Source organism: Phodopus roborovskii, unplaced genomic scaffold (genome assembly GCF_943737965.1).
Source record: "Phodopus roborovskii unplaced genomic scaffold, PHOROB, whole genome shotgun sequence".
In the NCBI taxonomy this organism is placed as follows: domain Eukaryota; kingdom Metazoa; phylum Chordata; class Mammalia; order Rodentia; family Cricetidae; genus Phodopus; species Phodopus roborovskii.
In genome coordinates, this window is record NW_026126480.1 from 9,735,485 (window position 1) to 9,751,806 (window position 16,322).

General features: G+C 38.9%; 1 protein-coding gene across 1 annotated transcript in view; it reads left to right on the top strand.

Annotated features, from left to right (window-relative positions):
* Positions 1-9,438: 9,438 nt before the first annotated feature.
* The window catches only part of Pak1 (p21 (RAC1) activated kinase 1), a 90,164-nt gene continuing 83,280 nt past the window's right edge, over positions 9,439-16,322 (top strand). The window contains exon 1 of the mRNA XM_051192281.1: positions 9,439-9,459. The gene's annotated coding sequence lies outside the window, so the exon portion shown is untranslated. The remainder of the gene's footprint in view (positions 9,460-16,322) is intronic.

Genomic DNA, 16,322 nt, shown 5'->3' on the forward strand with positions numbered 1-16,322 from the left:
CTACTAATCCATGTATTTCCATGTGGTCTTATCTTACCAGAGAATACCAGGCCTGCAATTCCTTTGCCTGTTACATAATGATTGCTCAGCATTTCCACAGAGAAGAGAACAATTTCCTGTTTGTTCCTGCTTATATCCTGATTCTGCCCAGCAATGTCACTTCCTGTCTGGCCAATCAGCCAATCAGTTTTTTATTCACTAACCACTAGGAGGAACATATACACAGAACATTCCCCATCACAGGGCCATTTATCCAAGGATGGCACTGCTCACAGTGAGCCATCCTACATCAATCATTAATCAAGAAAATATCCCACAGACTTGCTTACAGTTCAGTTTGATGGAGAAATTTCCTCAGTTAAGGTCCCCTCATCCCAGATGACTCTAGCTTGTGTCACGTTGACAAAAGCTATTAGGTATACTAGTCTACATCATTTACCTGGGGAAGCATACATCTTCACCATGAATTTTTGTTTATTTGGAGACAGGTTTTCATGTAGCTCAGGAAAGTCTTGATCTCACTGATTCTTCTGTCTCAATCTCTTCAGTGTTGGGATTACAGGCATGTGCCACCAACTAGTTTATGAGATGTTGAGCTTGTAATTCTAGACAGTCACTTTTACAATTGAGCTACATTCTTTATCCCTTATGGCGAATGAACCATCTATCTATCTATCTATCTATCTATCTATCTATCTATCTATCTACCTACCTACCTACCTATTTACTTATGGGTGAACAAACTGTTTGTCTATCTATCAGTCTATCTGTCTGTCCTATCTATCTGCCTATCTACTTATCTATTGGTATAAACCATGGTACCAGGAAGCATTATTTACTCCATAAAATCTACAATAATAACTAGCATAAACACCACAAACATATGTCTTGAAGATATTAGCTGGGGGCCAGGAAGATGGCTTAGTGGGTAGAATCACATCTAACTAAGCCTGATGACCTGACTTCATTTCTAGATCCTGGATTTCTCATAAGAAGATAGATACCATCTTTAATTCCAGCACTCCTGTCTCAAGATGGGAGGTAGAAACAGGAGGATCAGCTGGAAGCTCATGGGCCAGCTAGCATGGAGTATACACTTTAGCAGTAGAAAGAAGACAAACCCTGTCTCAACAAGGTGGAATAGGGAACAAGGTGGAAAGTTGTTCTCTGACCTCCCCTGTAGGCTGTGACACATGCTTTTCTTGGCATACACACACACACACACACACACACACACACACAGACACACACACAAAATTAAGTAATTAAGAAAAATATCTTAGCTGGGCAAGGTAATGCATAATTACAGTCCCTATTCAGGAGGTTCAGGCAAGAGGTTTGCTGGACCTCAAAACTTTCAAGCCAGTCTGAGAAATTTAGTAAGATCAGTCTCAAAGAAGAGGGTATAGCTACTACCATCACCACTATTCACAAAAAAAGTTTCATTAGGAAAAAATACTACCTTCATTGAGTAATCTTTCAAAAATACAAGATGAAAAAGAACCTACCTGAACTGTGAAATGTCCTATTGTTTCAGGTCCAGCATTCTCTGCTCAGTGCCCTCTCTAGTTTCATTCTTCTTATGTATATAAATGATGAACTGGTTGTTCTCTTTGGCCTTGATAACTCAGATAATTAGATAATGCTCTTGTTCACTTCCTCCATTACCATGGTAACAGAGATGTTCTATAGCTCCTTTGCCTGTCTTTAGCTCACCGCTTAGTTTCCTTTCAAGTTCATTACCTACTTTGTCTTTTTGTGTACTAATTTTATTTATTTATTTTTTAACTGTTTCTTTGTAGACTTACTTGTGTTCCCTTTTGAGGTTGAGTTTTGTAAGGCCTCAGGAAGTGGTGGAAGCACCTTCCTCAAACCTGTTTGCACCAAAGCCCATCTAGTCAAGTCTTATCCCCAAAGAGGAAGAGAAAGCTGAAGTTCCTTAACATAGATAAGAGCTTCTCTTTTGAGCTCTCTGGGTAATTTTTCTCCTAACAAAAGAACCAACATTTATTATATTTTATACTCCATTCTCTTGTAATCATTCTCATATCCTGTCTGCCCCTAAACATTTTCTTACAACCCTAAATTCTTCTAAGTTAGAGGTACTACTGTGTACCAGGTGATCAATTATGAGGAAATACCATGTGTTGAGAGCCTTATTGCTGATAAGCTCCCAGTAAATATTTTCATGTAGTCTTCACAGTGGTCTCTGTCATGGATATTATATCTCTTTAACATACGACGTCATTGAAGCCCAGAGAGATAAAGTGGCTTACAATATCATAATTGTTAAACTGGTTTTGCTGACTCCATGCTTGGACTGTAATTAGGACTTTCTTTGTGGTTCCCAATCCAGCATTCTTCTCATGGATACCAAAAGATCAGAAATTGAGTGTATAGCTTTGTTTAATGCAGTGATAAACAAGATTTCAAATGGTAGCAAGTTGGAATAGAGGGCAAATAGGCATAGCACACACTTAGTAGTTGTAATAAGAAATTGCCCTGGAATCTTTATAATGTCCTAATTGAAATTATGGGCAATCCTGTAATTTGGCATTTGAAAATGATTGTTTAACTGATTGGCAGATGTAACACCACTAACCTTTGGGCATGTTCTGTTCTAAAAAGAGATGAGAAAGCTGCTTCTTACTACCAAGGGCAAGGTAGATTACTTGAAACACTTTGTACTTCTGTTTTGCCCCAAGCCTTTTCATTTCTTTCTTTCTTTTTTTAAAGTCAGTTGCCAGTAACCTACATTTTTAGTGCTGTAGAATCAGACAATTGGAATATAGGGCTCTTATCCCAGCAGCTTGAGTTCTCACCAAAGAATGAATGAGAATATATATATATAATGTTTTTGGTTGTGAGCCTAGCCTTTAACGGCTGAGCCATCTCTCCAGCCCTACATATCTTAAACTGTCATTTTAGCATGACTTGGGAGGGAATATGGGTAAATATTTTTAATCTGCCGACTTGAAGTAGAAGCAAACTTCAAAAGAAGTTAAAGGAAAGATAAAGTTGGATTTGTATCCAGAGTTGCAAAAACTTCACATTGGGAATGAATGAGATGATAGTAAATGAAGCTGGTTTCTCTGAAGTAATGTTCTGAAAGAGCAACCAAGACAGAAGCTTTGTGCCTGTTATCATCTAGCTTTGGAAGTGACATGCCATTACTTCTGTTGTTATTATTGTAGTCACTTAGGCTAACCCTTCTCTAGGTGAGTGAATATTACTTTTGACTTTGAGACTACAACATTTATAAAAGGAGTGAACCTTAATAAGCAAGCTCTGATTCTGTTCCATTTCCAGGCTTGGTAGATATGGAGAGAATTCCCATATGTCTTTAAAGGGTGGTTTCTGGGGATGCAAGGAGCAGGGACTCCTTCAGAAGCCTCTTGGGTCTCATTTATCTACTAAGGATCTTTCTTAGTTAATAACTCAGTTATGCCTGTTTCTACAAACAACAGGACACTAGTGAGATTTGGAGCATTCTTTTCTGTTTGGTACTATCCTGTGAAATCATCCTCAGTAGTCTGAGCATTTTAACTTTTTTGACTGTAGGGAACCTTACTTTTCTTCAGTACTTGTTATTTTTAAAAGGAGAAGTGTGAGGAGATGGAGAGTGCCTGGCCTTGAAGTCAGTGTGGGTTTGTATTGCTGTTTGGTATTGATTCATAGTGTGATTCTAAGTCACAGTTTCTTTGACTTCAATACATTAAACTAGAGCATCAGGGCTTTGAAGTAGACTCTCACAGGTTACTGGGTAAATTTGGGAAGTGGCAAGAACCTGAGGAAGTGGACTTACTCATTTCCATTTCAGACACAATAGTTCTACTTTTGTTTGTTTAAATGGTGAGGTTATTGTAAGATCTGATTGGAAAGAAACTTTGAGGCTTTTAAAAAAGCTTGGAAATGGATTGCTGTAGTGATTAAAAGTCTTATTAAAGTTCTCAGAAGAAAGGGGTTGGCTTGTTGATGCCACAAGGAGCCTAAGGGCTGTGAGGGTACCCACTTTTCTGTATTTCTGAAGATAACAGTAACAGAACAGTGTACCTAGATGACTCCTAAGAAACCTGGATTCTTTTTTCCTCTTCCTCTTCCCTTCGAGAATTTTTATTTACTTAAATAGTGTGTGCAGATATAGGTATTAGTTGCCACTGGATATATCTCCTGTCCCAAAAGTGGTATAGGTGTTTCAGGGAATATAGGATTTGAGGAATAAAGACCTTCTTTGGAAAGGCAGGGTACATGGAACAGGCTTTCCAGGTGGAGGAGGAAAGGGGAGAGCAAAAGAGGGAGGAATTCACTTGATACTTGCTTTTAACTGTTTAGCAGATCTCTTTTTTTCTTTTCTCTCCTCCCCCCCCCCTTTTTTTTTAAGGTGTTTGTGGGGAATTTTGAGATAGAGTTTCATTGTGAAGCTCTGACTGTCCTGGAACTCAATCTGTAGACCAAGCTGGCTTGGAACTCAGCCTCAACAATGCTAAGATTAATTGGATTAAAGGCATGCACTACCACACCTTATATTTTTATGGCTTCAGTGCTTACTGTTTTTTTTCCCCCTTACTATATAGCAAACAGCTTAGGGAAATTTAACTGTTATCCCTCCCGCATTATATTTTCTTACTTTCCATGTAAACATTCTGTTTTGGAATAGAAGCCTAGAAAATAATGGTTTGGTGGAAGGATGGGAGCTAGGAGAAACTCTGTGTCTTCTGTTTACCTGTTTGACTTTGGGAAGGCTTTATATCTCAGTTTGTAACCTCCTGATTGCTGTGAAGATTAAAGGTGAAAATGAGGTACCACACTGCACTTGCTCCCATACTAAATGCTTACTAGGTGTAAAATATTTGCTATTTTCATTCATATATCTTTGAGACTTTTGAATAGGTGCTAATTAAAAATTTAAAAATAGTTTGTGCTGGAGTAGCAAAATTACTACTTGATAAAATTTGGTCTTGTCAGATCTATTCATTTATAGTTTGAATTGACATTTTGTTTTTGGAATTGTTCAGGCTTTGAATGAAGCAATGAATGGCTCAAGGCCATCTAGTAGAGGCACCTGGCAGCTCAGCTTATAACACTATATTCTCCAATGACTAGGGTAGTTGATAGTACTATGGGTGTCTGGAGCTAGTAAATTTCCATACTAGGTTCCTAACTTCAGTTTTGAGGGTCATTCATCTATGTAGCCTTAGAAGCCAGTGGCTACCTACTTTTGGGTAGAGCAGTATCTTATATATTCTTATTGTCTTTAGATGTTTTTTCTGGTGTGTACCTTTTCTAGGTACTTACCTGCAGATACACCTGGGTCTTTTCCCTGACAATGTAACCCTCTTTTCCTATAATTTAAGAAAAAGAGCCCTGAAAAGAGAAGACAAGTATAACCATGGTGCCCTAGGAGTACAAAGGAGAGAGGAATGCAAAGGACCAGAAAACTACATCTTTCCCTATCCCCAGCATAGTCTGTTAAAGACTAATTCTTCAATTATTGTGTGGAGAATTTAAAAACTTCCAAATAGGCATTTGGCACAGCCTTTACCTTATTTGGGATTCACATTGGAGGGTTCTTACTACACAGTTGCCAGCATCTGGTTACATTCTCCATAGTAGAGAACTGTATTGTTACTAGTGGGCATCTTCATGACTGGGAATTTTGTCTCTGAAAATGAGAATTCATACCACTATGGCTTCTAATTACTGGCCTCTCAAATGAGAAAGCAGGCTCAGACAAATGAAATAATACTTGGTAAGCAGGCCATTGATTGAGAATTTTCTATTCTGCCTCCAGCTGAAAGTATCATGCAGTGTAGAGATTGAGTTTAGTTCTAGAACCTCAGATCATCCTTGTCTTTGCACAGATTATTTTACCTAAATTTATTTTTGCATGCTTTTTCTCAACTTAGTAATAAAGACACCTACTGATTATGTAGTCTTACAACTGTTTATAGATGAATAACTCAAGGCCAAATTCTCTGATATAACTCAGCTAAAATTCTGGTTTACAGTAGCAATTCTTGGATTTCTTTCCATTGACAGTTCTTCTAGAGAAGCTGTTAGTAATCTTTGAAACTATTTTTCAGCACCATGTGGTCTGTGAATGGATGACAAGTCCTATTAAAATACAGTAACAGGGCTGGGAATATAGCCCAGATCACTTATTTAGCATGTGTAGAGCCCTGGGTTCGATTCCCAGTACTGCAAAACACCAGAACAAAGCAAAAATAATAAACAACCACCACCAAAACAAAACACCATCTAGGTTAGATTTGTCCTAATAATATCAAGCTGTTTTTCAACTTTGGAGGAGAAGGTTAAGAATTTCACCCACAAGCCTTTATTGCTCACAATAGACTGCTTTAGACCTAAAAAAAAAAAAAAAAAAAAAAAAAATACTTCTATTCTAACTTCTACAAAAAACATGGGAAATCCCAACTTTTAGACATGTGTCAGAAAGCTTTACTTTTCTCAGTCACTTGACTTCTTTTCCCTTTTGTTCCCTTACTCCCCCATCCCCCCACCCCCCAAGACAGGGTTTCTCCCTAGATCTAGCTGTTTTGGAACTCACTTTGTAGACCAGGCTGGTCTCAAACTCAGAGATACACCACATGCTGGGAATAAAAGTGTGTGCCACCAATGCCCTGCTTACTTTTTTCTCTTTCATGGAAGTGTGCTTCATTATAGTCATTACCACATGCATTGGTTGGCACTGTGCTATACGAAAAAAATTTGACATTTAATCTGGGCAGCAGACCTGGGTTGCATCTTGGATTAGAGCAGAATACTAGACATAACAGTTCTTGAAATGCTAGTTCCTGTCATAATTATTTTTATTGTTGTTCATGCCTTTCCATCTCTTTTAATCTGTGGGTTTTTCAAGGTCAGTATTGTTTCAAACTATTAAGTTGCAACTGGTTTGTTTTGTTTTTCAAGACAGGGTTTCTCTGTATTGCTTTGGTGCCTTCCCTAGAACTAGCTTTGTAGACCAGGCTGGCCTCAGAACTCACAGAGATCCATCTGCCTCTGCCTCCCAAGTGCTGGAATTAAAGGTGTGCACCACCATAAATACTAAATTGTAGATTTAAAATGGTAGGTTGGTTTTTAAGAACACATCAGGGGAAAAGTGTGTGTGTGTGTGTGTGTGTGTGAGCCTTAGTGCTGTAGTTTTAGCACTCAAGAACCAGGAGTTTCACAGCTAGAGCTACAGATATCTTGTATGGATCTCCTACCCCCAAATGAGCAAAGCTTGTTTTATGAAGCTTTGTTGCAGTTTTACATTTGGATTTGTGTGTGTACATGTACATGCATAGGTGTGTACGAAGGATCAATATAAAATCTGTTCTTATTGTAGGTTGGTGTCAAACAGTTTAGGAAACTGGGAAAAGATTACCTTATTCCTTCCTTTGTTTTTCTCTTCTTCCCTCCATCCTTCCTTCCCCCCCCCCCTTTTTTTTTTTTTGACCTGTCACAGAGTCTGGAACAAATCTTTGGATTTACAGATAGCTAAGACAAGGCTTCTGGAATTGCTTGTTATGTAATACAGACAGCAGGCAGAATAAATGTTCAAATAAGGCAGAAACTGTCTTTAAAAAGTTAAGTATTAGGCTGATGAAATGGCTCAGCCTGTAAAGTTGCTTGTTGCCAAGCCTGATGAATTGAGTTGTCCTCTTACCTCCACATGCAGGCTGTATTTCTCTTCCCCCATTGTACTGAGATCCTATTATCTTTATAAAAACTAAAATTTCCCACATCAAGTTTATCCTGATAATCCCCAGGAGAAAGTGCTTTTTTCCTTTTTCTCCAAGATGTTAGAGTTTCTCTTTAAAAGTAGGAAGAGTGGGGGCTAGTAGCTTTTATATCTGTAACCTTGATCACATGGCAGACCGAAGTGAGTCAATGTTTAAGGTTAAGATTTTTGATAACATTAAATTTTAAGTATTTGGGAGATGAGCCAAAACAAGTAATAATTATATGTTAGATAGCCTTATATGAGGAAATATTAGAATGAAACCTCAACATACGTCTATGTAAGGCTAAATTGTTGCTTAAAACTATGCAGTTTCCAGTAGAAGTCAGGAGTCATGGCACACACCTTTTATCTCAGCACCTGGGAAGAAGAGGTAGGCAGATCTCTGAGTTCAAGGCCAGTCTGGTCTACATAGTGAGTTTCAGGACAGCCAGAGCTACACAAAGAAACCCTGTTTTCAGAAACAACAATAAAAACTTCCCAGAGAAACCAAAAGTTTTTATTTATAAGCAGATGAAAACCACTCCATTAGGTATGTATGCCTATGGTTCCGAGCACTTAGGAGGCTGAGCCAGGAGGATTTATTTTAGTGAGTTTTAGGCAAGCCTGAGCTACATAGTAAACTCCAGACCATCCTGGATACATCCTGGGTACAGAGTGAGACCTGCCTTAGAAAAAACAAAATACCCCTTTCAATGTTCAGAAAAGTAGTTGAGAGCTATATTAGTGGAGGTTCTTTCTCAAATTTTTGTTATGAGGCTTCGTCTCTTGCAATTAGGGAGGATGTTACTTTCAAGCTAGAAACCTAGAAAAACCAGACATTTATCAGTCTGAGTCTGAAGGCCTATGAATTAAGGCAGCTGATGATGTAAATCCTATTTTGAGGGCTGGAAGGAGAGAGGACACATTTCTTCAGACTGGCAGGCAAGAAGCAAAAGGGGTGAATTCCCCTTTCATTCACCTTTTGTTCCATGCAGGTCCTAAAAGGACTGGATAAAGCCAATCCAAAATGTAGAAGACACTCTGCTGAGTCTACTGATTCAAATGTTAATGTCATCTTGAAACACCCACATACACACCAACAATATAATGTTTAATCTGGGCAGCCTGTGGCCAGTCAGGTTGGCACATGAAATCAATTATCACAGCAGCTTACCTTTCTGGTGTCTAAAAAGTATAAGAATAAATTTAAGCTGTAACTTATTGTATGAGTGACCTAAGGCAAATTAACTACCTCCCTAACCCCTGCTTTCTTCATCTCTTAAATTAGGGTAAATAATACCTCAGTAGCTGCTTGTAAATATTGAGTGAAGTAAGCTTATGACAGTGGCTGGCTCATAATAACCACTTGCTTAATGTCTACCCACCCCCATAGTGAGACATTTGTCCTTAAAATACTGGTAAGCATTAGATGTGAGAAATACCTGTATGTGTTGGTTACTCTCTGAAGCCCATTCTCCTGGTTTCTCTCACTAAGGTAACCACAGTCTTTTTTTTTCTCTTCAAAGTCACTTCCTGGGGAGAAAGTCCAAAGTAAGCTGTTACAACTTGCCTTTGGCCCCTCCCTGAGCCCAGTTCATTCCTGTAAGCTGGGAAAAGGAAATGAGTTCACATTGTCCAACCCAAGCTAAACTTTTCAAGCAAATATCTACCTGACCTTGGGAAGGAGTAGAAGTAGGTGTATCTCTGCATGAAAGGGACCTCTGGGCAAGGTAAGTAGGAAGGCTTTTCTTTTCTGGTCCAGCGCCCATACTGGCACTCTGAATATGAAGAAAAGAGGCTGCTAGTGCCTGTCCTTCGATGATTCTAAGTCTGTGGAATGGTGGAGAGAAGAAGTGGGGAAGAGAAGAGAGAATACTTACAAGATCATCAGACATATTTTTGTTTTAGTTCTTAGAGAAAACAATAGCTTGATAACAGGAGAAAAGAATAGCTGTTCTCCCACTAATCTTTGTTCTTTTGTAAATTTCTTGCCCATTCTGAGTTTTAGTAAAGGCAGCTCTAAAATGTTTATCCCCATTTAATAAGGTATAGGAGATAGATTCATGTGTTAAGAGAGTTCAGAGATGTTTAGAAGTAGAACTTCTGTTTGACTTCTTTTATATAAAGACCTTGAACTCATAGTTCTTCGGTCTTCTGAGTGCTGGGCTTTACAGTTGTGTTTAATCTATATTCATTTCTCAATCTGAGAATTTGTTATTTCAGGTTGTAGAATTCTCTGTTGGGTGGAATAATAATATGATGTTTATATAAAAAGTGTGTGTGTGCCTCAGTATGTGTATATGTATGTACATGTACATGTACAGCGCTCAACTTTGGGTATCTTCCTCCATTGTTCTCCACCCTTTTTATCAAAACAAAACAACAAAAAAAATTTACAGTGTTTTATCTACTTGTATGTTTACGAGGTGTGTGTGCCCCTGTTGGATCCCCTGGGTTGAGGTTATGGATGGTTGTAAGCCACCATGTGAGTGCTGGGAATTGAACCTTAGATCCTCTGTGAGAGCAACAAGTACTCATAATGGTTGAACCATCTCTCCAGCCTCACCCATCTTATTTTTTGAGGCAAAGTCTTTTACTGAACCTAGAGTTAGCCAGGTTTCTCTGTCTCTGTTTACCCAGTTCTAGGGTTACAGGTTTGTGCCACTATAGCTGCCTTTACCTGGGTGCTGGGGATCTGAACTTAAGTCCTTGTAATGTGTAGAAAGCTCTTTTCACAATGAGCCATCTCCCCAGCTCCATTATAAGATGTTTAGCAGTTCCCTTGTCATCCATCTATCTGATAGAAGCTAATACACCCATTACTTTACAAAGTCATGATAATCAAAAATTTCTAGATACCACTAAACATCATTGTGGGGGAAAAATCAAGTGTAACTGAGCCTTAGTACTCTTCATGTATATAAGTTATGGGGATAGCTAGAAGATAAAGCTAATATTAATATGATCTCCTATAGTATTCACTATGTGCTAGCCACTGTTCTAAGCCTTAAGTATAATAGCTTGTTTAATCCACTTAATGGTTGTAAGTTAAGTACTGTTAGTGAAGTTGTATAGATCAGAAAATGAAGGGAAAGAAAGGTTAAATGAATTAATAGGTGCTAATGCTGTTACAAGTATATGTTGTTAGGGATTGCTCTAACTAGCCCTTACCTGTATATTATTTGATTTAATTCTTACACTCAATCTGCCAGATGATTTTGATATTGTCATGGTTTTATAGATTTTGTTATATATTTGTTGCTAAACATTGATAGCACACTGGAGTAAAGGCTTGGTTTCTTTCTTTTTAAGGCTCAGTCTTATTTTCCTAATAAAACATTTAATTTTTCAGACTAATTTTCTCCAATTTTTTTTTTTTTTCAAACAATACCGGGAAGTGCCAATAGTATCTCCATTTTTGTGGTTAGGAAACTGACTGAGAAAGAAGTGGGAAGTGATGGCACATGCCTTTTAATTCCAGCATTTGGGATTAAAGTGCTAATCTTGAGTTTGAGGCCAGCCTGGTGTATAGATTGAGGTCCAGGACAGCCAGGGTTCCATAGAGTAACTCTGTCTCAGAAAAACAAAAACAGAAACAGAGACTGATGTAGATACATGGAAACTTCTTGAGTTGACTTGCATTTATTGTATGTCTTGTCTATAAGGATTAGCCATAATGCTTTCAGCTGAACTGGGTAGTAAGGTAACAGAAATACTGAGCTCCTGTCTGTGTTAGAAGGTGAGCTGAGAGAAGCTACTTCTGGTTTATATTCTTGGATTTGTTGGTAAAATTTCTACATCTTTTTTTTTTTTTTTTTGTTTCCAGAGAGGGTTCCTCTGTGTTGCTTCGGAGCCTGTCCTGGAATTAGCTCTTTAGACCAGGCTGGCATCACACTCACAGAGATCTGCCTGCTTCTGCCTCCCGAGTGCTGGGACTAAAGGAGTGTAAACACCAATGCCCAGCAGATTTCTACATCTTATTGACTTGCATTGGCTGTGGAACACAAGTTGCAATTATGTTAAAATTAAAGTGTTTTTTAAAATACCCAGCTTGAGTATTCTCCATGAGTGTAGAGATTGTTTTGTTAAACGTAGACTTTTGAATATAGTAGTTGTCTTATTTGTGAAAACACTTGAGTCATCAGCAAGCATATGGGAAGGAATGATATTGACAGAGGTTGATTTAGTCAAGATTATGTAGAATTTTGATAGTAACTTGGGACAAGTTCTGAGTTTTTCCTGTCCTCAGGCCCTGAATTCTTTATAAACCACACACTGCTTGCTTTTTGTATACTTGTCATGACTAAATGATTTTGTTCTGTTGACTTATCAAGTTCTTTAGTTTTCTTTTAACAAAAGTGACCAGCAGCTGTTCTTTTTCCTTCTCCATTTTTGTTTGCTTGTAAATAATGTCCTCCAGTTCAGTCTCCGACCCTCGAATTCATGTCTCTGAAGGACCAGGGAAGCTGTGCTGTCTCTGCCAACTCAGAATTGGAAGTCATGTTACAGCTACTATTCTTTTTTTTTTTTTTTTTATGCATATAGAGTATTTTTTATTTAATTTTATATAACAAAGTCCAATTAAATGAAAACAAACATTTATACACAATATTTGGGAATTTGGGCGTCGTTCTTTCCAAACTACTTCCTGCTGGTAAGGGGCGCTGTCTTGGGGGATTCGAAGAAGATTCAGATATCCTAGCTGTAGTCTGTAGGGCTGTTTTGTCCAGCTGTTTGGAATGTAGGATCAGCTTGTACTCTGTTTCAGGCGGTCTGGTGTGATCAAACCACATTAGTCTGGAAGGAATCCACATCTTTTCATTTTCTGTGGAAACAAAAATAGAAATACTTTTCCCCAGTAACTTGTTCTTCAACTTAAATTTTGGAGTCAAAGCGTTTTTGTTTTTTTTTTTATTATTTTACATGTCGATCCCAGTTCCCTCTCCCTCCCTCCCTCCCTCCCCCCAAGCCCTCCCTCCCTCCTTCCCTCCCTTTTGCCCTCTCTACCCTCTCCCATGCACTCTGAACACCCTCCCCTCCCAACCCCCCACCACAATACAATATGTAGGGGAATGCCATCCAGTTGGGGTCATGTAGATCTGACAGGTCCTGTGAAGTAGGGACTAGGGCTTCTCTCCTATCTCTAGAATAAGGCAGTTATCCCTCCATGGGGGATATGTTTGCAAAGTCCTTTTGTGCACCAGGGATACATCCTGGCTCCACTGTCTGAGGTCTCTTAGGCTGCTCAGACCTTCTGGCTGAGACCCATATTCAGGGGGGTCCGAGTCAGACCCCTGTTGGCTTCCCAGCTATCAGTCTAGTGGCCCTTAGCTCCTCCTTGTTCAGGTAAGCTGTCTCTATGTACTTCTACCGCATGGTCTTGTCCTCTCCATCTGCTTCTGGGTTCTAGTTTGACTCAGTGTTTATGTATGGGTGTTTGCTCCTGTTTTCAACAGGCATTAGTTGAGGACTCCATGGAGAAGTTAGTTGTTGATCTCACTCTCCGGGAAGGGCATTTATGATAGCCTTTCCACGGAAGCTGAGATTGTTAGTTGGGAGCAGTCTTGTAGTTCCCTCGACCTTTCTTTGTGTTCAACTTTATCTTCAAACCAATATTGGCTCCCTCTTTTATGTTCTCTCTCTCTGTCTCTGTCTCTCTCTCTCTTTCCTATTTTCCATTCCTAACCAGGCTCAATCCTCCTGGTCGCACATGCCTTCCTCTCCTCCCTCTCATTTTCTCCTACTTCTCTCTCCATTAGCTGTCCTCCCCCACTTTACCTGAGGTCTGGGGGACTTGTCCCTTCCCGCTTCTGTGAGGGACTTTATATGAATCTCTTAGAATACAACTTGTATCCTAGTTCCTCTGGTGATGTGAATTATAGGCTGATGATCATTTGATCTAGGTCTAAAATCCATATATGAGTGAGTACATACTGTGTTCCTCTTTTTGTGACTGGGTTACCTCATTCAGGATGGTTTCTTCAAGTGCCATCCACTTGCCTGCGAATTTCAAGATACCATTATTTTTTTCTGCAGAGTAGTATTCCATTGTGTAGATGTGCCACATCTTCATTAACCGTTCTTCAATTGAAGGGCATCTAGGTTGCTTCCAGGTTCTTGCTATTACAAATAGTGCTGCTATGAACATAGTTGAACAGATGTCTTTGTTGCATTGATGTGAATCCTTGGGGTATATGCCTAAGAGGGGGATTGCCGGGTCCTGTGGTAAACTAATTCCCATTTTCCTGAGGAACCGCCATACTGATCTCCAAAGTGGCTGTATGAGTTTGCACTCCCACCAGCAGTGGAGGAGTGTTCCACTTTCTCCACATCCTCTCCAACATAAGTCATCACTGGTGTTTCTAATTTTAGCCATTCTGGCAGGGGTAAGATGGTATCTCAAAGTTGTTTTGATTTGCATTTCCCTGATAGCTAAGGATGTGGAGCATTTTCTTAAGTGTCTTTCAGCCTTTTTGATTTCCTCCATTGAGAATTCTTTCTTCAGTTCTGTACCCCCATTTTTTAATAGGGTTATTTGGTGTTTTGTTGACTAGTTTCTTGAGTTTTTTGTATATTTTGGTGATCAGCCCTTTGTCGGATATAGGATTAGTGAAAATCTTTTCCCAGTCAGTGGGCTGCCGTTTGGTCTTGTCAACTGTGTCCTTTGCCTTACAGAAGCTTCTAAGTTTGAAGAGGTCCCATTTATTAATTGTTTCTTTCAGTGTCTGTGCCCCTGGAGTTATGTTCAAGAAGCGGTCTCCTATACCAATTTGTTCAAGGGTACCTCCTACTTTCTCTTCTAAGAGGTTCAATGTGGCTGGATTGATGTTGAGGTCTTTGATCCATTTGGACTTGAGTTTTGTGCATGGCGACAGACATGGGTCTATCTGCAGTCTTCTACACACCCTCATCCAATTGTGCCAGCACCATTTGTTGAAGATGCTGTCTTTGCCCCATTGTATAATTTTAGCTGTTTTGTCGAAAATCAGGTGTTCATAGGTGCGTGGATTAATATCAGGATTTTCAATTCGATTCCATTGGTCTACCTGTCTATTTTTATGCCAATACCAGGCTGTTTTCAGAACTATAGCTCTGTAGTAGAGCTTAAAGTCAGGAATGGTGATGCCTCCTGATGTTCTTTTATTGTATAGGGTTGTTTTGGCTATCCTGGGTCTTTTGTTTTTCCATATAAAGTTGATTATTATCCTTTCAAGGTCGGTGAAGAATTGTGGTGGGATTTTAATGGGGATTGCATTGAATCTGTAGATTGCTTTTGGTAAGATTGCCATTTTTTACTATGTTTATCCTACCTATCCAAGAGCATGGGAGGTCTTTCCATTTTCTGGTATCTTCTTTAATTTCTTTCTTTAGAGTCACAAAGTTCTTATTATATAGATCTTTTACTTGTTTGGTAAGCGTTACACCAAGATACTTTATGTTGCTTGTGGCTATTGTAAAGGGTGATGTTTCTCTGATTTCTTTCTCTGCCTCTTTGTCGTCTGAAAAAAATAGGGCTACTGATTTTTTTGAGTTTATCTTGTATCCTGCTAGTTTGCTGAAGGTGTTTATCAGCTGTAGGAGTTCCCTGGTAGAGTTTATTGGGTCGCTTATGTAAACTATCATATCATCTGCAAATAGAGACAGTTTGACTTCTTCCTTTCCAATTTGGATGCCCTTGATCTCCTTTTGTTGTCTTATAGCATTAGCTAGAACTTCTAGTACGATATTGAAGCGATATGGAGAGAGAGGACAGCCTTGTCTTGTTCCTGATTTTAGAGGAATTGGCTTAAGTTTCTCTCCATTCAGTTTGATGTTGGCAGTTGGTTTGCTGTATATTGCTCTTATTATGTTTAGGTATGTTCCTGTTATCCCTGACCTCTCTAATACCTTTATCATGAAAGGGTGTTGAATTTTATCGAAGGCTTTTTCTGCATCTAGGGAGATAATCATATGGTTTTTCTTTTTCCGTTTGTTTATATGGTGGATCACGTTGATAGATTTTCGTATGTTAAACCATCCCTGCAATCCAGGTATGAAGCCTACTTGATCATGGTGGATGATTTCTCTGATGTATTTTTGAATTCGGTTTGCCATTATTTTATTGAGTATTTTTGCATCGATGTTCATCAGGGATATTGGTCTGTAGTTTTCTTTCTTAGTTGTGTCTTTGTGAGGTTTGGGTACCAAAGTTATTGTGGCCTCATAAAAAGAGATTGGCAATAAACCTTCTGTTTCTATCTTGTGGAACAGTTTGAGGAGTAGTGGTATTAGTTCTTCCTTGAATGTCTGGTAGAATTCTGCACTGAATCCATCTGGCCCTGGACTTTTTTTCATTGGAAGGCTTTCGATGACTGCTTCTATTTCATTTCGGGTTATAGGTCTATTTAAGTTGTTTGTCTGTTCTTGATTTAATTTTGGTAAGTGATAGTTATCCAGAAACTTGTCCATTTCCTTTGAATTTTCAATTTTTGTGGAATACAGATTTTCGAAGTATGACCTGAAAATTGTCTGGATTTCCTCTGTGTCTGTTGTTATGTTCCCCATTTCGTTTCTGATTTTGTTAATTTGCATGTTCTGTCTCTGCTTTTTCGTT